Raw genomic sequence first — 23,212 nt, 5'->3', positions numbered from 1 at the left:
AAGCTGCATCTAAATATCCAAGTTGGTTTGCAATCAGTACCCATATGTACATACTTTCTATTTTGTTGCACTGTGGACTTGAGACTTTCATAGCTTCTTTCTTTGGCCTCATGGGGCACCAGGACCCATCTTCTTGGAATTTGATCTCATCCACATCTGAACATTCATTAAGGATTTCCATAAAGAGCCTGAAAAAGAGGGCTGAGTGGTTTCATTTTTGATTCCAAGTGAAATTTTTATTCTAACTGAAAAGGAGACTGGAAAAGCCAATTATGATCACCTTCCATTCATTGAATGTGCTCTCTCCCTAGTTCCTCTTACCAGAAAGCCTGTAATTATAGACTTTGCAGACATTGACAACTAAAAGAATATCCCAACCTACCCACATTCCACTCCAACATTACTGCAATACATAGATTTCAATACAGAAGCAGAAATAATCATACTTTGAACCAAGTTTGACACTTTGTTATGAGTTAAAAGTTGAATTTTAAAGTTAATAGCCTCAGAGATAACGTCACATAAAAAGGAGTCATCTTTAAATATCAGACTTGGATTTGTTCAGAGGAAATATACTGAGGCTCACGAGTTTGATGATGCAGTTGGGAGATAAACTTATGCCGTTTTTACATGGTAAGAAAAACTAACAGTCAGTTCCTATCAGTCTAAAGTATTTTGACAAAGAAAATAATATGAAATGGCTAAACCTCAAGTCACAAAATTGCTATTAAGTACATAATGAAAAATATTAAGTGATTGTGTAATCTGCAAACCCAGTCTCTTACCCATCTAATATTAGGCTCTCATAAGTTGCCTTTTTGTCACAGACAGGGCAGATCCAGGTAGGCTTCTTTTTGTTCATTTGAAGATAAAGAGCAGCATCAAAACATTGCAGGTGTGCACAAGTAACAGCCGGCATGGGATTGTCAGTCTCATTTTTCCCAGCTGCAGAAGATACATTTAGAGAGAGCCAGAACAGAAGACAGTGAAGTAGGCCTGGATAGCTAACAACTGTCTCTTCTCACCACAGAGGGTGCCCAGGGCTAAGGGCACTGCAAGCAAATCCACCCTATCAAAGCACTTATATTACACTTAAAGGAACAATAAAGCCATCCTCAAAATCTCTACTGAGTTGTCAGAAATATTTCTAATGGACCTGCATCAACATTATTTCCAGGATTTTTAATGAAATACCCACTTTTATAATTTTCTTTTTACCAAATATTTAAAGGGCTTTTCTGAGGTCCAATTACATGTTAGACTCATTTTAATATTTAACTGAACAGACCAGTCACAAACACAAGGCCAGTTTCTACCTGGGAAGAGAAACCCCAAGGCAGTGTTGCCTTGTTACACAATGATCAATTTTTTTTTAATAGTAGCTGACAGTATAAGTAATACCACCAAGATGAGCAAATCCGAAGTTTTATTTACCACTGTATCCTTTAATTATTCTGTCACCCTGCCCAATTACTCTCAACACCTCAATATGAGGTTACTCCTTTTAAAGACCTTACTATACACACACGAGTAGCAATTTGATTCTGACTGTGCTACATCTGAGGCATTCACAGTTCCAAACTGTAGTTCAGTGAATGCTGCTACAATCAGATGCTTGTAGATGCACCCTTCTCCCCACTATTTTATATTATTGAATCAGTATATAAAAAAAGCCAGTGAAATTTCTAAAGTGGGTCTTTTTAAAAGCAGCCCAACTCTGCACTAAAGATAAAAATAGAATTCTGTATCTGTTAATTTCCAGATGTACTTACAGGACACATCAGAGATACCCGCAGACTGGTTATGGCAATCTCACTATCAGGATCTGCAGTTAGTTTTTCTTTAACTATAAAAATAAGAAGTTATACACAGATGTCATTATTTAAAATGCTAATCTTGATACACCAGTACATGTCCTTTATTTCCAGCTACCTAAGAAAATTAAGCATCTAGCAAACTAGTTCATAGCAATGTTATAGATGGGTAATGAGATGATTGGTTCTCACAATTAAGGGATGAATATTGTGTGAATATTAGGAGAAGCTTTATTGATGTATAGTTATGTTATTGTAGTTTAGATGTCCTCTGTTCTCCCCATGGTCCCCTTCCCCCCCCCCCCCCCCCCCCCCATATTGTTGCTGTCAGACAGCCTGGGTTGTCTAAGACAGGTAGAAAGAAGGTATGCACATGTGCCCCTTACATGAGACAGTTGGGAATGGAAAAGCTTGTTTCTGGGGGGGTGCAGCATGACAACACCTGACCCTCCAATCAAGTTACAAGAAAGCAGTCTCCACCAATAAGAAGAGATGACTGAAAGACTCTGGGAGGGGCCAGGGTTGGCTGATGCAACTCCCAAGGGTATAAAAGACTGAGCATCCATCAGTGCTGCTCTTTTTCCTTATTTAGTCCTTGTGTTGTATTTTTGTAAAGGTTTAATAAATGTTTTAAATTTTTTTAAGTGAGCGGTCATTTCTCACAGCAATACCAAACAACAATAGCTTCATTATTTATAAGCAACTGGCAAACACTGTGCATCACAAAGTTGTTTGATGTGCAGCAGGTGCGCAAACAGCCACAATGATTAGTAGAGAAAACTCAACATACTAAGAGAGAAAATAATTATCAGTGAGCAAGGTGCAATCAGCATCACATGCAAGTGGAGAGAATTTAGAACATCTATGTTATATGTAGTAGAGATAATTCATGCTATAGAAAATAAGTATATGTATGTATAAAATATTAGTGAAGTTTAAACCTATGCTTGTGTATAAAATGTTAGTAAAGGTTAAACATATGCTTGTGAAACGACCCTGTCCAGGAGCAGAAACTATTCACATTCACATTATAACTGGTTCCCGGACAACCCTGTTCTCATATGAACAGAGTAGCCCTGAGCCACGGTGCCTGCAATTGTCTTTGTCGGGGCTAGGGGTATTCACATGGTAACCAGTTCCCGGACAGGCTCTGGGATTATACTGGACACGTTATCAGATGTAGGAGACAAGCTGGAGCCATCTGAGAGGACTTCATCTGCACCTGGAAGATATCATCTGGAATTTCCTGGGTGATGATCAACGCAACATCTCAGGAAGCCCATGAAATCATACACCTGGATTTGATGGAATCTCTGCTACTCAGGAGATGGCATCACCTACTACATGTGAATAGCTCTTCCTCTTGGGCACTCAGATATTCATCTGGGATTTGGGTACTCTCTTTGTCTGTTTCTACACATGTATGGATCCAACTTTACATGCAAAGAGAGACAAAGAATTATGTGGTCATCTCTGCCTCAGGTGTAATAAACTGTATATAAGCAGTGTTATGAACAAAAATTTGGTTAATATTTTTTTTGTGAGAAAGAGTTACAGGGACGCAGCCAAATCTGTCTCTGCCAGGGTTCTTAGTGCTTTGTTATTGTAATACCGGGTTATTGAGGCTTATCTCCTCTTTTGTATTAGTAAAAGGCCTGGCTGGGTGGGGTGGATGGCCCTTCCCCGAGGCTTTGCTCTCTTACAGCATAGGGAAGACACCTGAGAGGGTGGGGGGGGGGGGGTTATGCAAAGTGACTCCAAAGTCCAGAATGCTTTGTGGGACCACGACTCAAAATGCAATGAGAAAACCCCAAAAACAACGAGCCAAATAAGAATTGAGATACTAAAGTGATGTCTGGACATGAGGAGCCGATTGCTGAGCCTGCAGAGATGCGGAGTCCCTCTCGCCCTGACCATGGGAGTCGTCCCCAGCGCCAAGACTGAGGGGGACCGCACTGAGAAAGTAACATCTGACGGGGACATCACACCCTAAAGGCTCCCACGAGGACTGGATCCCCCGGCTTTGCCCCTAGTGGAAAGAGCTGCGCATATCCTCCTCCACTGAGTCGCCCTGGGAGACGCAATGGGGACTGCAGCCCTCCCGAGCCGCCCAATCCTGAGCTGATCACTTTTAATAAAGGCATTAAAAAGGAGAAGAAGCCTCCTGGCCCTGTTTATTTCAGCTGGGGGCGCTCGTCCAGAATAGCCACGCCGAGAGAGGACTCAGGACTGGCCATCTTGGACCTCCAGGACAGCTGGCTACCAGGACCAGAGGGATCGGCTCAGGAGCAGCGACGCAGAGGAGCACCAGAGCACCGGACGGGTGAGAAAGCCGGTGGCGGGAGCGGGAGACGTGCGCATGTACGTGTGAATGAGATGGAGGCCGGCAGCTGGACCTTCGAATTGATAGTGGACCTCTCAGTACCGCGTTTCCGGACTCCTGCGAAGGGGCCGGCCGGGAACAGGAGGCGGAGCTTGGAATTAGCGTGAGTGAGTCGTCTCCCAAGGGGGAATAAAGGGCCCCCCCCTCCGGGCGTGCGGAGGGAATATTTGTATGAGTGGCACGCACCCAAAATAGGCCCTGACAGAGGGAAGTAAGGCAGATTTGTCAGTCCCGAGAAGGATTCGGGTAGCTCACAAGCCCTGCAGGCAAAAGGAAGTCCTGACACAGGAGCCGGGCACAAACCCCAGCAAAGGAGGCTGTGGTTTGCTTTTAAGTCCTGATACGGTGAAGCCTAAAAAAATTGGCGGGTTAGGCAAACTAAAAATCAGGCAGTTGTTTTTCCTGACTGAGGGAGTCAGGCACGACCCGGATTCTTAGGCCGAGGCTTCGTGTGTTCAAGTCCCGATAGATGTAAGACCTGACGTGGGGAAAGTTAGGCAATCAAGAGATTGGGCAGTTGTTTCAGTATAAAGTCCTGAGCATCAGGCAGAAATTTGAAGTTTCAGTGGAGGAGGCTGAAGCCCCTCAAAGAAGGTTCTTTTTGAAATGACCGGTCAGTAAAGACACCTTTGGGATCTTTTCCTGTTAAGACCTGTAAAATGGGAGGGTGTAATAGTAAAAAGACCGGCAAGAGACTGAGGGACATACCTCCCAATAGTCCCTTAGGAGAACTGTTAGTAAAATGGGATTCTATAGAGGCCACGGAGGGATTAGATAAAGTGAAAACGATCCATTATTGTATGGAAGTGTGGCCAGAATTAGAGTTACAAGGAGGATGGCCTTGGTGTGGGACAAAGGGTAAGTGGATGTGCCAACTATTAGATAATTATCTGACAGCTCGAGGGGATACTGATCCTGAGCAATTATTGTATGTAGCTTGCTGGTTAAAGAGCGCTGTTGGGGATGAAGGGGTGCGAATTTGTAAGGTACAGAGGAAGAAAGAGGGGAATGAAGGAGGGGATGATAGGACTAGTAAAAGATGGGATCCCCTGGATTATCTGCCTCCTTCTGCCCCTCCACCTTATAATCCTCTTCTTCAAGCACCTCAAATGGCAGGTCCGGTTCTTCCCCCGGCTGCCATCTCATTACCACCTGCTCAAACTCCTCCTTCTACCTCTTCAGCTTCCGCTATGATAAACCCAGTATCCCCTCCAGTTCCTTCTGCACCACCACAAGTGCCTACTCCACCTGCTGCATTCTCCACCCCTTCTCCAGCTGCACTTAATATCCACTCAGGCTCTTCTCCCCCTCGTATTGCTGTCTCTTTACCTCCTCCTAGTTGCGACACAAATGCCTCCTCACCCGATAAACAGCTATCAGCAAATACACCTGCTGATGGGCAGAAAGTTCAGGGTAACACAGATATCCCTCAAAGTAGTTTGGCATCTGAAGATGGGCCGTACTGTAGCACCAGATCCAAGACCTCCAAGGCAGAGAGACTCTTTCCCCTCAGAGAGGTTCCTATGGGAGGAATAGCGGGAGGTGTTGGCTTTGTGAATGCTCCCGTAACTGCTTCTGAGGTGAGAGGATTCAACAAAGAGTTGGGGCATTTAGTTGAGGACCCAGTGGGCATAGCCAACCAAGTGGATCAATTTCTAGGTCCAAATATCTACACTTGGGGGAGATGAATTCCATCCTGAGTATATTATTTTCCCCAGAAGAGGTCCAGATGATTAGGGTGGCTGGCATAAGAATTTGGGAGAAAGATAACCATCCAGGACCCCAGGTGCCATCAGGCGAACAGAAATTGCCACTAACGGATCCCAGCTGGAACCCTAACCAGGAGGAGGGGAGGAAGGCCATGATGGAATATAGGTCTTTGATAATACGGGGGATCAAAGAGTCAATTCCCAAAGGAACTAATACCCAACTGGCATTTGAGGGCATGCAGGAGAAAGATGAAGCTCCTGCTGCCTGGCTTAACCGCCTAAAGCGGAACTTCCAGTTGTACTCTAGAATTGACCCAGACACCCCAGAAGGTCAAATGCTACTAAAAGTCCAATTTGTTACCAAATCTTGGCCTGATATAAGGAGGAAACTGGAAAAGATGGAAGAGTGGCAAGTGAAGGACATAAATGAGTTATTAAGAGAGGCATTGAAGGTGTATTTAAGGTGGGTGGAAGAAAAGGCAAAGGCCAAGGCTAAGATCATGGTTGCTGTAGTTAGGGAAAGTGCAGGGGGGGCGGGTCCACCACCAGGAGGAGGCAGAGACAGGCCAGTACTGGAAGGTGAACGAAGGATTGAGAGACCTCAAGTCCCTTTGAGAGGACGACAGTGTTATTACTGTGGGGAGGCAGGACACATCAGGAGGTTTTGTAGAAAGCTCAGTCTCGATTAGGCAATAGCCAGGGCACAAGACAATTTAGGAAGGATTCTTAAAGGGGAGGACTAGGGGTGCCAGGGGCTTTTTAATATAGGGGACCCGATGCAACATCTAGAAGAGCCCTTGGTAAACTTTGAAGTGGGACCCCTAAATGAGGAATTTGAATTTTTGGTTGATACAGGGGCAGATAAGTCCTGTCTCAACAAAATACCAAAAGGTATGGAAATTGGGAGAAAATTTTGTGAAGTATTGGGTGCGGAGGGGAGACCATTTAGAACATCAGTGATTGAAGAAGTGAAAATAATTGGGAACTCAAGGCAATGTAAAGCTCATTTTCTTTATCTGCCTTACTTAGAAAAAAGTTTGTTAGGACGGGATCTGCAAGTTCATTTGGGGGTTGGGATTGTCCCAAGGGAAGGGAGGATGGTAGTACAAGTGATGAAGTTATCTCAAGGAGATGTTGCAGAGATAAATCCTGAGGTATGGGCTGAGGGGGGAAAGAGAGGCTTATTAGACATTTCACCGATAACAATAAAAATGCAGGATGATACCTTACCCATACGGGTTAAACAGTATCCGATTTCCTTAGACGGAAAGAAGGGGCTTGCTATAGTCATTGAACAACTGTTGCAAGAGGGAATTTTAGAACCCTGCATGTCACCACATAAAACCCCTAATTTGGACAGCTGAAGATGATCAACAATTGGAAAACTTAAAAAACAAACTGTCTTCTGCACCGGTCCTAAGCTTACCAGACCTCAGGAAGGGCTTTGACCTGTTTGTGAGTGCCGAAGGAGGTATAGCCTATGGAGTATTAACTCAAGAGTGGGGAGGGTGCAGGAAACCTGTGGCGTACATATCCAAATTGTTAGATCCAGCGGCTAGAGGCTGGCCAGTTTGTATACAAGCAGTAGCAGCAACCGCAATCCTGATAGAGGAGACTCAAAAATTGACCTTACAAGGAAAAATTAAAGTGTATACTCCTCATAATCTTAAGGCAGTACTGAGACAGAGGGCTCAGCAGTGGTTAACCAATGCTAGAATATTAAAATATGAGATAATACTAATGAACACAGAGGACACAGAATTTATCACATCAAATGCCCTCAATCCAGCACAATTCCTAATGGGAGAGCCTATAGAGAATTTAGAACATGATTGTCTTGAATTGGTTTATCTCCAAACAAAAGTAAGAGAAGATTTGGAAGATCAGCCTCTAGCAACTGGAAAAAGCTTATTCATAGATGGCTCTTCAAGGGTAGTAAATGGAATAAGAGCTTCAGGTTATGCCATTATAGATGGAGAAACATTACAAATTGCAGAAAAAGGGAAACTATCCCCAAACTAGTCAGCCCAAAGTTGCGAAATCTATGCCCTGAAAAGGGGACTGGATTTACTGGAGGGGGACCGGGGAACTATTTTTACGGACTCCCAATATGCGTATGGGACGGTTCACACATTTGGGAAAATATGGGAAGAACGTGGATATTTAAGTTCGAAGGGAAAAAGCTTAGCCCATGAGAACCTAGTTAGATCAGTATTAGAAGCTCTACAGAAACCTACAGAAATAGCAGTGGTCCATATAAAGGGGCACCAGAGAGGAGACAGTTTTGAAGTTAGAGGAAACTGACTGGCTGATCAGATAGCCAAAGAAGCAGCTTTAGAACCAGGAGATCCAGTAAAAATTTTAAAGGCAAAAATGACACCCGAAGAAGGGGAAAAAAGGGAAGAACCTGTATTCAGTGAAGAAGAATTAGAAGCTATAAAGGATTTAAGGTTACATCAAGGACAACAGGGATAGTGGTTAACCTCAGACGGACGGGTGTTTTTGAATAAAGCACTGGCTCGGACAGTGCTAACAGAATTACACAAATTAACTCACTGGGGAGTCCATGGACTATGTGATCATTTCTTAAGGAATAACCTATGCATTGGTGTATATAGCCTGGCTAAAGCTGTTACAAGAGGGTGTGTCATTTGTCAAAAAGTGAACCAGAAAGTTATGAGAAAAGTAGCACCTGGAGGAAGGGAATTAGCCTTGAGACCCTTCCAAAGCATACAGATAGATTTCACTGAGATGCCCCCAGTGCAAGGGTACAGATATTTACTGGTAATGGTTGATCATCTCACACACTGGGTAGAAGCCTTCCCGACCAGAAGGGAAACAGCTCAAGTTGTAGCAAAAGCAATCCTAGAGAACATTATCCCCAGATATGGAATGGTGAACACCATAGACTCAGACCGAGGTCCACATTTTGTGTCCCAAACATTACAAAATATAGTTGGGGCTTTAGGAATGAAATGGAGGCTTCATACTCCATGGCATCCCCAGAGTTCTGGGAGGGTGGAGCGAATGAACAAAACCCTCAAAAATGTGTTAACTAAATTGATTGAAGAAACAAAAATGAATTGGCTGAAATGTTTGCCCCTAGCGCTATTGCGCATCAGAACAAGACCTCGGTCTGACATAAGAATTTCACCTTATGAAATGATGTTTGGGCTGCCATTCTTGCTAACACCTTATAGCACAGGAGACTATCTGGAAGGGGAAGAAGCTACCAGAAAGTATTTAGAAATAATTGGAAGAACTCTGGAAGGACTTAGAAAGAAAGGATACCTTCCTCAAACTTCCCCTCTTGACACAAAAGTTCACAATATTAGCCCAGGAGATTGGGTTTTGATAAAATCATGGAATACGGGAACACTAATGCCTAAATTTGAAGGCCCCTTCCAGGTGCTCCTGATCACTAATTCAGCTGTGCGGACCAAAGAAAAAGGTTGGACTCATATTACAAGAATAAAAGGGCCAGTCTCACCCCCAGGTATGGGACCAGAAAAAAGCATCAGCCTTTCCCTCTGGCATTGGACCCGAGTCCACACCACTCTCACTCCCCAGCGCTGGACAAGATTCATCTGCTACACAAACTAAATCACCTGAGTATACTGTGATAAAAGGACCAAAGGATTTAAAGTTGACTCTTAAAAGGAAGAGTCAAGAAGACTGAACTGTATGGGAAGACATTAGTAAAATGTTTCAAGACTGTTTTGTGTAAACTATGTTAGTCACTCTCACCCCCTGGCAATAGACCAAGATTCAACATCAGTTTTTTTTCACTCTGGCATTCTGGCATTGGGCCAGACTCCCAGTTTTTCCCTCTGGCATTGGGCCAGAGTCCAAACCACTCACCTCCGGGCACGGGATAAGGATTCATCTGCATCACAAGTTAATTCACCTGAGTATACTGAGATTTAAAGTTGACTCTCAAGAGGAAGAGTCAAAAAGACTGAACTGTATAGGAAAAATTAGTATCAGAGTTCTAATATTGCTTAAAATGTTTCAAAACTGTTCTGTGTAAACAATGTTGGTAAAAAGTTTAAGGCTGTAAATAAGTAATTCTGGTTTAAGTTCCCCAATATATATTTCTAAAGACTCCAGGTTAATCCTCTACAGAACACTCCCCTGGGGGGGAAACTAAAATTTGTAGGGAATAGACCAAGAGAGGTTTAACCAGAGAAGTGGGTAGAAGGGACTCTAAAGAGCTTGGAAGCTTCTCCTCAGTAAAAAAATTCCCCAAGAGGCAAGGCCGGGTGGGCAGGCTGTGCAATATGACCCATACCGGACTCTTCGGAAGGGTAGTAATGATGGCTCTGGTTGCTGGTGGTGCCCTGGGGAGCCCAGGAGAGCCGTGCAGTGAATACTACCAACCCCGCTATGAAGAGGAAGTGAGCTCCTTGTCTAGAGTCCACATCAGTTCTAACCCTGATTGTGTTAACCCCTCCCAATTGGTCCTTTATCAGAAAAATAAGAGAGTGTATTGGATAGCCCAGAATACTGCCACTTTTAGGCAGCCACTCCTAGGAGAGTGCCCTATAGGAGAAACCTGGTTGTGCTTTGAATGTGATGCTGCTGAAACAAGCTCAGCAGATCTAGTGAAAAGCAAAGAAATGGTGAAAATGGTAAGAAAAATTGTTTGTTGCAAGTATTTATATGAGTGTACTGGAAAAGAGATAAACCCCTTTTGGAACACATTTCAGGGGAGCTCTAAATCCCTAGGTTTGATTTCATCTGGCAACTGCATTGCTAGGGTGATAACACCAATTTTCTTATTACCCAAAGAAACTGGATCAAGTTTGGGAGTTCCTATATATAATGATTTGGGAGAAATTAAACAAAACCGGGAAAGTGAAATAGAAATTGAGAAAATCCAAAATTGTAGAAGCCAAGTTCAGATCCCAATATCTGTGTTGAACAAAGTCATCTGGCTCCAGGCAGTATTAAAAATAAAGAATTCAATTATTAGGGACATTTCAAACGAAATAAGATTGGCATGTGTAAATAATCAAGATCAAACTCCTACGCTTGATCCCAGTGGGTGGGAGAACTTAGAGATATTCAGAAAATATGTATGAGAAAAGGTGGTTTTTCTCACTGTGTGTAGACTTGGAGGATTGCACTTTTTACTATGCTTATTTATCTGTTTTAGTAAAACAGTATTGGCTGTACAAACCAACCTGAAAAAACCAAGAAAAGTAACAAGGTTAAGTAACCATGATTACCAAAGTGCACAAGAGATTTATAGTAGATTCAAAACAAAAAATTGTGAGTTGATGCGAGCTTAAGAATTTAAGCTCGATCACAGAAAAAGAGGGGGGACTGTTATGAACAAAAATTCAGTTAATATTTTTTTTGTGAGAAAGAGTTACAGGGACGCAGCCAGATCTGTCTCTGCCAGGGTTCTTAGTGCTTTGTTATTGTAATACCGGGTCGTTGAGGCTTATCTCCTCTTTTGTATTAGTAAAAGACCTGGCTGGGTGGGGTGGATGGCCCTTCCCCGAGGCTTTGCTCTCTTACAGCATAGGGAAGACACCTGAGAGGGTGGGGGGGGTTATGCAAAGTGACTCCAAAGTCCAGAATGCTTTGTGGGACCACGACTCGAAATGCAACGAGAAAACCCCAAAAACAACTGTTTTGCAGAGAAAAGAAGAAACTTCACAACTTTATAAAAGTTGTAAAGCTCGGTATGTTTATTTACGACGTCGGACACACACGGAGAAAATCCTCCTAAAAAGGCATGCGTACCCCTGAAGATTTCAGACCTCCTTTTATCCCCCTTCCAAATGCATATGCATACAGTTTCACAATAAGTTCATACATATTCATCCCTCATGACACTTAGCACCAGTTCTTCTTTATCAAAGGAATTTCTAGGTCAGGGCAAATTGACCTCGTGGTCTTTTCTGTTTTTCTTTCTCCGTCTCCTTGCTGTCTCGGCATGCGAGTTTTTCCTTCAGCTTTGGCCGTTTGACTTTTCACCGTTGTTAGACACTTCACCTAATTCAGGATGGATCCCTAGTCTGTCTCAAATAAGAATTGAGAGACTAAAGTGATGTCTGGACATGAGGAGCCGATTGCTGAGCCTGCAGAGATGCGGAGTCCCTCTCGCCCTGACCATGGGAGTCGTCCCCAGCGCCGAGACTGAGGGGGGACCGCACCGCCAAAGTAACATCTGACGAGGACATCATGCCCTAGAGGCTCCCACGAGGACTGGATCCCCCGGCTCTGCCCCTAGTGGACAGAGCTGCGCATATCCTCCTCCTCTGAGTCGCCCCGGGAGACGCCACGGGGACTGCAGCCCTGCCAAGCCGCCCAATCCTGAGCTGATCACTTTTAATAAAGGCATTAAAAAGGAGAAGAAGTCTCCTGGCCCTGTTTATTTCAAGCAGGCTGCTGGAAGCACTCGGGGTGTACCTTTCGGGGGAACGCTGTCGTTCTGTCAGCAGGATCCCAAAGGGCACCCAGCCGCTGCACCTGGGGCTGATGCTGTCTTGGTTGTGGTGGGATTTCAAATTTTCTATTTTTTTAAATTGACCTAATAAATCTTTGTCAATTTTTTAATAAATTTGGTTCCCAATTTGATCATGTATAACAATCTACTTCCACCTCACAGCTCACCACAGTAAGTCATGTCCATGGTATTCATTTCAGATGGTGTGCTCCTTACCAGCACAGGGACCCTCGCTGAAAAAGTGTGTGATGCCTCAGTAACAGCAAAGGGAACCTTTGATACTCTGGGCATGGGCTTTCTTCTCAAAATTATGGAAATTCTTGAAGTATTACAAATTCTAGGTTTAAAGAGCCACCAACCATCCTCAAAAAGTATAGACAAGCAAATTAATTAGACTTACTTAGTGCTCTGGAATGATCGGGGTTTCTGATACCTTTCATTTTTAACCTCTGTAAAAGCATAGCTGAAGTGAGCTGGCGAACGAGATACACAGACATGGAGTAATTCTACAAAAAGAGTGATTGATGATTAAATGTTGATTTCATACAGTACTTCCACTATGACAACAGATTACTATTTACACTAGTTGTAGCATCCAGCAAAAAAACCACACGTGGCTTTTGCCTAATAGTTATGAAAAGCAGACAGATGACTTCATTACTGCGAAAGACTCCAATGCTCTGCCAGAATTCTCCTGCCAATCAAATTCAATTGTCCTACTGGATTTATGACTTAACTAAGAATGTTGGAGGTCAGGTTTTTTTTCTTTTTATTTTCTTTCTCTTAGGGAATTTTCTCCCATTTTGTTGCTAAGAAACAATAATGACTGATACTTAAGAGAGACAAAAGAAGTAACCATGGAGAAGGGGGAGGAGTGCAGCTGGCTTTATTATTTTAGCTGAAATTATGTAGCAATGAGATAAGAAAAAGAACAGTAACAGCAACAATACTAATGACCGAAGGTACAAGAACAATTCACACAGAAACTCCCCGACAACCAGATGGCTCCCTCTCATCTCATTGCATTTTTCAGTAAATTGTTCTTATCTCAACCCATGATCTTTACCTTTTGTGCCTTCATTTCTCCACTCCAGCCTGCAGCAGCGGAGGGGGAAAGGAAAGCAGGGGAGCGAGTGGCAGGTTTTGAAGGTCTCCAGGGGAGCACTAAATTGGGGAGTACCATTGCTAAACCAGGACATTTATACAAATAGTCACATAGGAATAAGTAGTTCTTGACTTAGCAACAGCTTGAAGGGCTGCTGCAAACATTATTTAAACATAAGATGAATTCAGAAATTTCCCACTGTCCTTTTCTATCTTTAAAAAATCCATAGGTAGATTTCTAAACAACCACACAGCCATTTTAAAGGCCAATTTCTTTTCAGCTATGATTAGTGATGTGATAGATGAGTAATGCGATGATTGACTCTCACAATTAAAAGGCAAATATAATGTATATATGTTAAGAGTAGTTTTATAGACTTGTGTTTTACCCTCCCTTTCGTTGTTATCAGGGGGTGGCCTGGGTTTGGGACATTTGGGAGGGTCGGCTTGTTACTATGGCAACATCTGACCTCCAATCAAGATTTAAGGAAGTAAACACCACTGGACAGTGAAGAAAGAGTTGATGGACAGAACTTTGGAAGGGGCTAAAGGATTAAAAGGCAAAACCTCCACTGTGTGGATGAGCACATGCTGGGAAAAAAATCCTTTGCTCCCAGTGCCATAATATTTTCTTTATTCAGTCTTCTGTTGTATTTTTGATAAGGTTTTCATAAACCTTTTAAATTTTTTGAAAGCGAATATGATTTCTCACAGTGATAAGTTTAAAAAGTTTTCTCCAATGGACAATTCCAACAGATACCAAGAAACATGCCTTAGAATATATGCCTACATAATTTCATTTTTCACACCATCAGGCTACAAAGAAGTCAGTGTTATGAACAAAAAAACTGCCAATTTTTTTTTGAAGAAAAAAGTTACAAAAACTAGGCAGACCACTGTTGGTGCTGAAGTGCTACCTGTTTGTTATGATAATTACAAGTCGTTGTTTTTAAATGGTTCTTATTTGTATCGGTGAGGGCCCTGGCTGGGGCTGGGTTGATGGCTCTTCTCCCTAGACGAGATGGTGAAGGGCGTGGACCTCCCCAGACAGTGAGGAGAAAAGATGAAATGTGGGAGGGAGACATGCAAAATAACTTCAGGACCAGCATGCCATGAGAGGCTACTACTCCAAACTTACTGAAAAGACCCCCAAAACAAGGACCCAATATAGAGTTAGGAAATTAGAGTGATGTCTAGACATGAGGAGCGGAGTGCTGAGCCTGCAGAGATGCTGAAAACCTTCGTTGCCCCGCACCCTGAGCGGGAGAGTCCTCTCAGACTGGGACTGGGAGAGGACAGAAGCCGAGAATTCAACATCTGGGTCACCACGCCCAAAACAGCTCCCATGAGGACTGGACCCCCAGCTCTGCCCCTAGTGGACAAAGCTGGGCGTATCCTTCTCCTGCGAGTCACCCTGGGAGAGACGACGGAGACTGCAGACCCCTCGAGCTGCCCAATCTTGAGCTGATCACTTTTAATAAAGGCATTAAAAGGAGAAAAAGTTTCCTGCCCTGTTTAATTCAGCAATTAGGTCTTCCTTTTGTTATTTTGTCATGTCTGAACTGTTTTGTACTATTTACACCACAAAAGGAACTTGTTATTTTTGACACTCACTTCAGGCAACCCCTAACAGCAGGCTTTCTAATGTGAATTCTATAAGGAAGTCTTTATCATCTGTATGTGAATCATATTTATGTTACTGAAAAGTACAATAGTTCTGGAGCAAATTTTGTTTCCTGGCACTGATAAGTTCAGCCACCTAATACCAAACACTTGCTGGTGTATGCATTGCCAGCAACATCAGGCAGCAGGAAAGAAGAAATGCTAGATGAGGTTATTTAGACAGCTTCCCACATTCTACACAACATGCAGATTACCTTTCCAATTTCAGAAGCCCAGGAAATGGATATCTGGTTTGGCACTGCTGATGACAACCTAACTAGAGGTGTTATATTTAAGGGGCGACCAGGTTGCTTCTGTTCAATTCCATTTTTTTGTGGTGGAGCATATCCCTATAGGAAGAAAGAACAATTAACGTGTTACCAAGTCTCCCTGCTGCACTCTGAAACCTTCTGACAGAGACTTGTAAGTTTTAAACAGATCTTAGGGAAGCAGGTAAACCTAGAGGATCTCTAGGCTGGAGACCAAATCCAACACAATCTGAAAAATAACAATCTTTGACAGTATAGCACTGTAAGTCAACAACAATTATAAGGCATTTTTTGTTTTAAGAGGTTTTATAGAAATGCTGAAAAGGTGAAAGAACACAGCTTGGGTCCAAGTAAGTTCAGTGAAAAAATAAAAAGTAATATTGATGCTTGCTTTTTTCCCACATACACACACATTGAAAAAGAGTGGAACATCACAAGGATACAGCCTTAGTGACAAACACAGCAAGTCATGAAGAGTTAACTCAGTGTTTCACACCCAGAAAACACTTCAGTGATTCTATGTAAAAAACAAGTCTTCTTCCAAGAGCTCCACATCTCCTTGGTGCCTGCTTTGCCTTGCATCAACTACACCTGGCCCAGTTAGCTACGAGTTGCCATCTGTCCTCTGCCAAGGTCCCTAAAGAAGGGCTGCACATGGAATATCAGCTGTATTTAAGAGATCATAGAATCATAGAATGGTTTGTGTTGGAAACAACTTTAAAGATCATCTAGTTTCAACCCCCTCACCATGGACAGGGAATAATAGGCTTTGCTGTTGTCTGCAGAAACAAAATAAACTAGATATTGTTTGCTCAGTTTTAGTGAAAAATTTCATAACCTGGACAACTTTTGTCTGTAGTTTTATTTCATAAGTGATGCTTACAAATTGAATCGGGAGTCATCCAGTTCCCTTTTGCTTCTAGGCAAGCACATAATCTCCAGTGTATCAGGAGCAGAAAAGTACTTGTGCTATCTGAAGGAGCACATGGCCTAACTGCAGCTTATTCATCTCACCCTGCATCTGTCATGATGAAAGCAAGCCAGTCTGCAATAGGAACTGAGAATCTGTTCTGAGTTCATATAGACAGCCTGTAGTCCACTCATTTCAAAAACTCATCCTGCACTGGAAAAATGCCAATAAAAGATTACTGCTCTATGCCTTACACAGAACTGACCACCAGATTTTATTTAGTTCAAGACAGTATTGTTCTATACAAGAAACTCCCAGAAAGGATATGCTGTAAAAACATTCACATGTATATATTTTTTTACCCAGAGAAACACACACATTCACAGCCTATTGCTTGGGAAAAGAGTTACTGTGAAAGACCCTAAGTCTGAAAATAAAACCCAGAAATAAAGAGCCTCTTCCACTGTCCTAGGGTGATATTATGATGCTTGTATCCCCAGTCATCTGTTCTGCTTATGCTGGATATTGAGTTTTGGGCTTTTAAGACTAGACCTGAGAGTGAAGGGAGGGGGAAGCAGTGGCACGCAGTTTGTCTGTAGAAGCTTCAATTTACTCCCCCGGAATTCCTTTTCTCACTGTGCTGCCGAACTTGGACAGCGAGAGAGTGATAAGTCTCTCAGTGCTCTCTCAGAGTTCTTGGCTTTTGCAGAGAGAGAGAGAGAAACAGGGAGTTTTTCTTTATTTTTTTGCTCGTTTTCCTCATAAGCTGAATCAAGGAAATTTTTCCCAAGACTGTGTCTTTTTTCCTGGAACTGTTGATATGGGAAACACATATGCTTATGAAAACACAGAATTTTAGAGGCATATAATATACTTAGGCAGGTGATGGGGAAAAGAGAAAATGTTTAGCAAGCAGATACAGCTTGTACCCAGGACACATAGGAATGTAACTTGCTAGATAGAGACAACTTGTAACAGAATACATAAGAATTTAGTTACCGGGTAAAGGCCATAAAGATTTAAAAAACTCCAACACTCAGTAAAGCAAGACTCAGGTATTGTTGAAACACATAAAGCAGAACCTTTTGCTTAAGGAGCCAGCAAGAACCAGGCTCCTGGTTTTGGCCAGGACAAACTGACCTGAGAGAAAGCCAAACCTCCACTGCACCTGCCCAGAAGGAAGGGTCAAGCAGCGAACATCAAAGAAGATGATGTTACTTCATCAAAGACGCCCACCCACGACCACCAGGAGGCATGGCACCACCAAAGACTCTGGGCGGGAAATGGGCAGGCAGGGAGGTGTGGGCTTGGGGGATCAATGTGTATTTAAACCTGAAATCTGTCTCAACAGGCAGGCATGTCTTTGGTGGAAATATCTCCCATGTGTCCCAGCTGGAATAAAACATACCTGCTTTACAATTTTAATTGTAAAGTCCTTATTTCGCAAATCACTGTTTCAATCTGCTCTGGACTGAAAACCCAGAATAACACTGGGAGCTAACACCTGTGGCCCACCAGGGGCCCAGGATGCTGCATTCCAGCACCAGAGGACTCTCTCTGAACTGCAGAAGGATTTTCTGAATTTGCCATCTCTTCAGAACAGTGAGAGGTTTTATTGTTTAATATTATTTCTTTTTCATGCTTGTGAATACTTTGCTTGTTAAATAAAGTTTTCCCACTTTTCTCCAAGGATATTATTCTCCTGAACTGGTTGGGGGAGAGGACCGCTGAAATCGACTTTTTAGAGGAGACTCCTTCGGAGGTTTCCTCCCAAAATTTGCCCTAAACCAGGGCATCCACTAACTAGACAAGTATACCATAGGATAATCACTGCCTTTTATTGTTCTTACCCCAGATGAGTGACCCAGTAGCTATTAGGGACCTTACCATGTGGACTTCATCACAGAACATAGAGGCAGCAGATTAAAGGAAACTACTGATAATTTCACATTTAAAAGAAGAAATTATTTGCCTTTTCTTTAATCAGACGTAAGAACTTCTGCCATTTATAGGGTATATATCCCTATTGCTTTGGTGTAGTAGGCCTTTCTCTACTATGGTGACATTATCAGCTTATGTGGACAAACACACCATTCCTGCAATATTCAGGAGAGTATTTCCCCCCATACTGTACCAGCCACAGTAACCCTGCTGGCCTCCAACCTAAAAATGAAATCATGTTGCTTTCAAGAGAGAAAGAATGCAAGTTCTCTTGTATTTCTCATATTTCTCATATTTCTCATATTTCTCAATTTTTTTCTTTTTCTTTTTTTTTTCTTTTTTTTTTTTTTTTTAGAGAGACTGCAGTGCACATGCTTCATTTCAGTCAAGCTTTTGATGTTTTCTTCCACAATGACCTTGAGAACAGATTCAATCTTGTACTCCTAGAACAACTTAAAACCTTCCTTTCCTGGTCTTCCAGGAGTTAAGAACACTCTGCTTGCCTATCTTAACCAGCATGGTCTAGCACTGTTTAGTTAGGCTGCCAAATCTAGTGGCTAGCAAGTCCCAACATTATTTGTTTCTTTAAGTCTTCCACACTTGTTTCAAGAACCTTATTAGTCAAAGCAGGTATTGCCTGCAATAGCCAGAAAAATCTATCAACAGAAAACATGATTGCCCTTTATATCTGGCTATTTCCAGCCTTCCCTGACATATTTGATTTTAGCCTTTGAAAGAGACCTGCAGTGGTTTATGGAGGTTCCCTAAGAAAAGCAAATTACCTTTTGAACTTTTACATTCTGTCTTGCCTACAAAGGCGTCAACAGGAGAACCACCTGCTGTAGTTCATTGTAGCATCCCATGAACTCTCTCTCCTCAGCCAATTCCCAAGCACATTGCCCTGGAAAGACCATAAAATTCATTCCTCCTGTGGGAAAAGACAAGACTCTCCCATGGACCTCTCTCTCACTGATCCCTATATTTCACAACCTACCATGGTTTCTCCTTTCTCTGTTTCCTCATTAGTTGGGTACCCCTGGTGGCTGCCCCCTCTTCCCTGGAGACCAATCCCCTTTGCCCTGCCCTTAGCTCCACCCTCTCATCCCTTCCCATTCTTAAACTCTTCAGAGCATATGCTCTTCCTCTTTTGCCTGGGTTTCCTTCAGCCTCCATGTAATAAACCTCTGCTGGAACATACCCTCAAAAGAGCCTTCTGCCTCTCTTGCTGAGCCAGCTGTGGTGAGTGTTGTGTGTGGATCTGACTGTGTTGCTTGAATGTTAACCCAACCTGCTTTTCTACAGGAAAGGTTTGTTGGGAACAGATAAGAGGCAGCAGCACCCACCATTCAACTCTTGCATTTTTAGTTCATCATGTATAAAAACCTTGTTACTTACCAAGATAGCAGCATGCAAGACTCTACATTTACTCCTTTTAAGTCAGAACCAACACTATAAAAGGAGGACACAGATAGTTGTATGAATACAAGGAAATACCATGTTAACATGAGTTGGCACAACCTGAATCACTACTGGTACACTGGCAGCATTTTTCTGGAGTTTCTGGTGAGGACTGCAGAAAAGGAAACAACCAAGAATAATTTACAGACATCTGCAGACGCATGAACTTCTATACTAGGGAAAGGCAAAACAATACTCACTTAAGAACTGTGCAAGTTGGCAATAGAGACTGGCATCACTGATTAATTATTTAACACCAACACTACTGAGTTGGACAATAGTGGTCTTTGAGACAAAGAAGTTATCTTGCATTTCCTGCAACAGAAAGGAACCACCAGAGGGATACAGGCAGTGACAAAAATCAACAGAAAATGTTGGCAGAAGTACTTGGACTGAGATTGCATTTATCATTCAGCTCATACTGAAGGAGAGGAAAGGAAGTTGCCAAGGCAATAATTTATTCACTTTCTCACCTAAAGTTCAGATGAAGAAATTAAAGAATCCTGATGTGCAGGAAGAACCTACAGGATTTAGATCTAAAGCAAAGCAATAATCCAAAATTATAAACAGTTTTTGCTAACACTGTGACATATGTTATGTACAAAATGAAGAGTATAAGACAGCATCGCAGGACATAAACTATATTAACAAGACAAGGCATCAGCAGACATTGATGTCCATAAGATAATATCAGACCAATTTTTTTTTTTGTTCCTTGCTTAAAGAAAAGAAGACAATCTGCATAAGAAAGGAGAAAATCCTCAAGCTTATCAGAGAACATAACTGGCATTTGCAAAAAATACAGACTAGAAAAAATATGAAAGAAGCCTTCTTACACACTGTAGACAGACAGAAGAACAGTGATGCAATGGCTAAAGAAGTAGGAGGAAGAGAAACTGAAGAGTCTCATTTAAGATGAGTAAAGGCAAAAAAAACAGTCATGGGTTGAAAATGCAGGAGGGAGCATACAGGACAATACATCTGACACACAAAGGTGGTGACAGACCTTATAAAAAAGAGGGTTCATACCTTCTCTCTCCACACAGCATTTTTCCAAACCCACTGCTGAAGAAAAAACCTCAGTACTACTACATTTTCCATCTTCAGTAGCTTCCAGAACCATTTCAGAACAGGTTGTATAAGAGTTTTTCTGTTCTATTGTACAGAGATACCCATTCCAGAGATTTTTTTAAAGAATAATGAGGAGCTTTTACCTTTTTGTATATATGTATATATATTATGCCTTGAGATAACCGTGCCAATGTACTAGTTTTTAAACATCAGATACCAGTGAAGTGTATGACTTCCAACACTGTTCTGTTTTAGTATCAGGAAATGCCAAGAACCCTAATCTGGGTTTATCTCGGCTGTTTGAGGGGCCTGGAGGGCCCGGAGGTGGCCCGGAGGTGGCCTTGACGCAGCCCGCGTATCAAAGGACGAGAAGAGGCTTCAGTTCTTCTTTCTGGTTTTATGTTTATTAATTGTTTATCTAAAAGATGTTCTTTCAGCCAGACAAAGATCTGCTCAGCAGTCAGCCATGGGCACACTCTCTCCCTCCGGGGCAGGCACCTATCTTTATACCCTTTGCTACGTATACAATATTTATCATTTTTCCCCAATACCATCTATTGTTATAACTCGGTGTACTCTTAGTAATAACCAATAGAAAGGTGCCACCGTGGCCAAAGAAGATGGAGGAGAGAAGGAAGAAGAAGGAGGACAGGACACACCCCAATTCCTCCATCTTACTCCTCTAAACCCCCCTGTACATAAATCTTAAACCTTGTGTCTCACTCTCTAATTAGCTAATCCCTTCACCATTCACCCGGTGAAGCCCTCATCCTTGTCGTCTCCTGCGCAGGGTTAAAGTCCAGCCACCAGACACTTCTGGCAACATTCCAGGAGTCCCGAGCCCCCCCCAGGGTCTCGGAGGCTCAGCATCTCAGGACTCCCGAGACCCCTAAGCTGGTCTCGGAGGCTCAGTATCTCAGGACTGAGATCTTGAGATCCGACACCCTAAGACATGTCTGTTCTTCATTCACGCAATGAATTCTGCACTAACCAGACAGATGCAGAGCAGCATACAAATTTGTACACAAGAAGGTGATACCATTCCCTTACAACAAGAAGGAACTCAAGCCAATCACAAATATAAACAAGTGAGGGCTACTACCAAGCAAGTCAAACTAAATTTGAATAGCTAGAAGGAGGATTCTTCATGCAGACACTGGTTTGGTTTTGATATATTTTGTTAACTGCAATAGATTAGGTTTGTTATAGGTGGCTAAAACACAATTACTCCATGCAGTGTCTGTAACATGATTAACAGTAGTAATGGCTATCTCACACAGCCAACATACAAACTATATACCTAACAGTAGCCAGAGAAATTTAAATGATAATAAACAGCTTGACTGTTTTAGCAAGCTAATGTTACAGATAACACAGACACAATGCAAGTCATACAAACAAGCTTACCGGCAATGGAAACAGCTTCCCATTTACTTTAGTACACAAACTATTAGGGTAATTATCTTCTTGAAGGCAGCTTGTCTCTGCTAGGCATAACCTATATCCCCAAAAAGAAAAAGCATAATTTTTAAGTGTCACCACATTTATATGTCCCCACAAACATCTTATGTTACATTAGCCAATAAAAAGTTGTAAGAGAACACTATGAAAAAGGTACCTTAGCTGAACTTGGACTGTGTAATTTCTTCTGCCCCCAGGCAAGAAGTCCCTGTGACAAAGAGAAATAAAAAGAGAAGTATTCATTTAGACAGCAGGTCTCATATTCCAGTCATACGGAGAAAGAACTGGCACACCTGCCCCAACATCACTAAACTTTGCTCTTATTTTTCTTTTATTGAGCTATGAACAAGTCTTATAAGCAACACCTTTGTTTACCTACTGCAACTTACACAGGACTTTAAGATCAGCATCCTCTGTCAAGAGTTTATAGTAACAAATATGATTTTGCCAGAGAAGAAAAAACTCTCTTGGCTTACACCATAGGTCTTGCAACAACATGAATCCCGTGACAAAAAAGCATCCTTCTATTCCTGCAGTCAGGAAACATGCAGGGAAGAAAAGCTCACCACTTCTCTAAATAGTGACAATTATTTGGAACAGAGTAATTGTTAACTCTTCAATGGGGTAGGTTGTACCCGAAATACACATAAATCCTGTGCATAGTAGTCCCTGAAGAAAACAGAACAGTTAAACTCAGAGTAACTTCAGTGAGGATTATCATTCAGCATCTGCAAGCTTCATGTGCTGCATAAAAATGAACAAAAAACCCCACACTTTCTCCTGAAATTTTGCAAAATTTTACCTGGACTATGCCACACTCTTCTTACCTAGAAATACAGATTTCTCTGGCCTGCTGAGGTGTTAAAGCAAATGAAATAAACAGGGCTAGGAGACTTCTTCTCCTTTTTAATGCCTTTATTAAAAGTGATCAGCTCAGGATTGGGCGGCTTGGCAGGGCTGCAGTCCCTGT

The 23,212-nt window shown here is 42.3% G+C and overlaps 1 pseudogene; it reads right to left on the bottom strand.

The window, feature by feature from the left end:
- Positions 1-54: 54 nt before the first annotated feature.
- LOC135460657 (E3 SUMO-protein ligase PIAS2-like) overlaps positions 55-23,212 on the bottom strand; it is a 198,637-nt pseudogene continuing 175,479 nt past the window's right edge.

The sequence above is a fragment of the Zonotrichia leucophrys genome, unplaced genomic scaffold (assembly GCF_028769735.1).
Source record: "Zonotrichia leucophrys gambelii isolate GWCS_2022_RI unplaced genomic scaffold, RI_Zleu_2.0 Scaffold_78_214179, whole genome shotgun sequence".
In the NCBI taxonomy this organism is placed as follows: domain Eukaryota; kingdom Metazoa; phylum Chordata; class Aves; order Passeriformes; family Passerellidae; genus Zonotrichia; species Zonotrichia leucophrys.
This window is presented reverse-complemented; position numbering and strand designations above follow the sequence as displayed.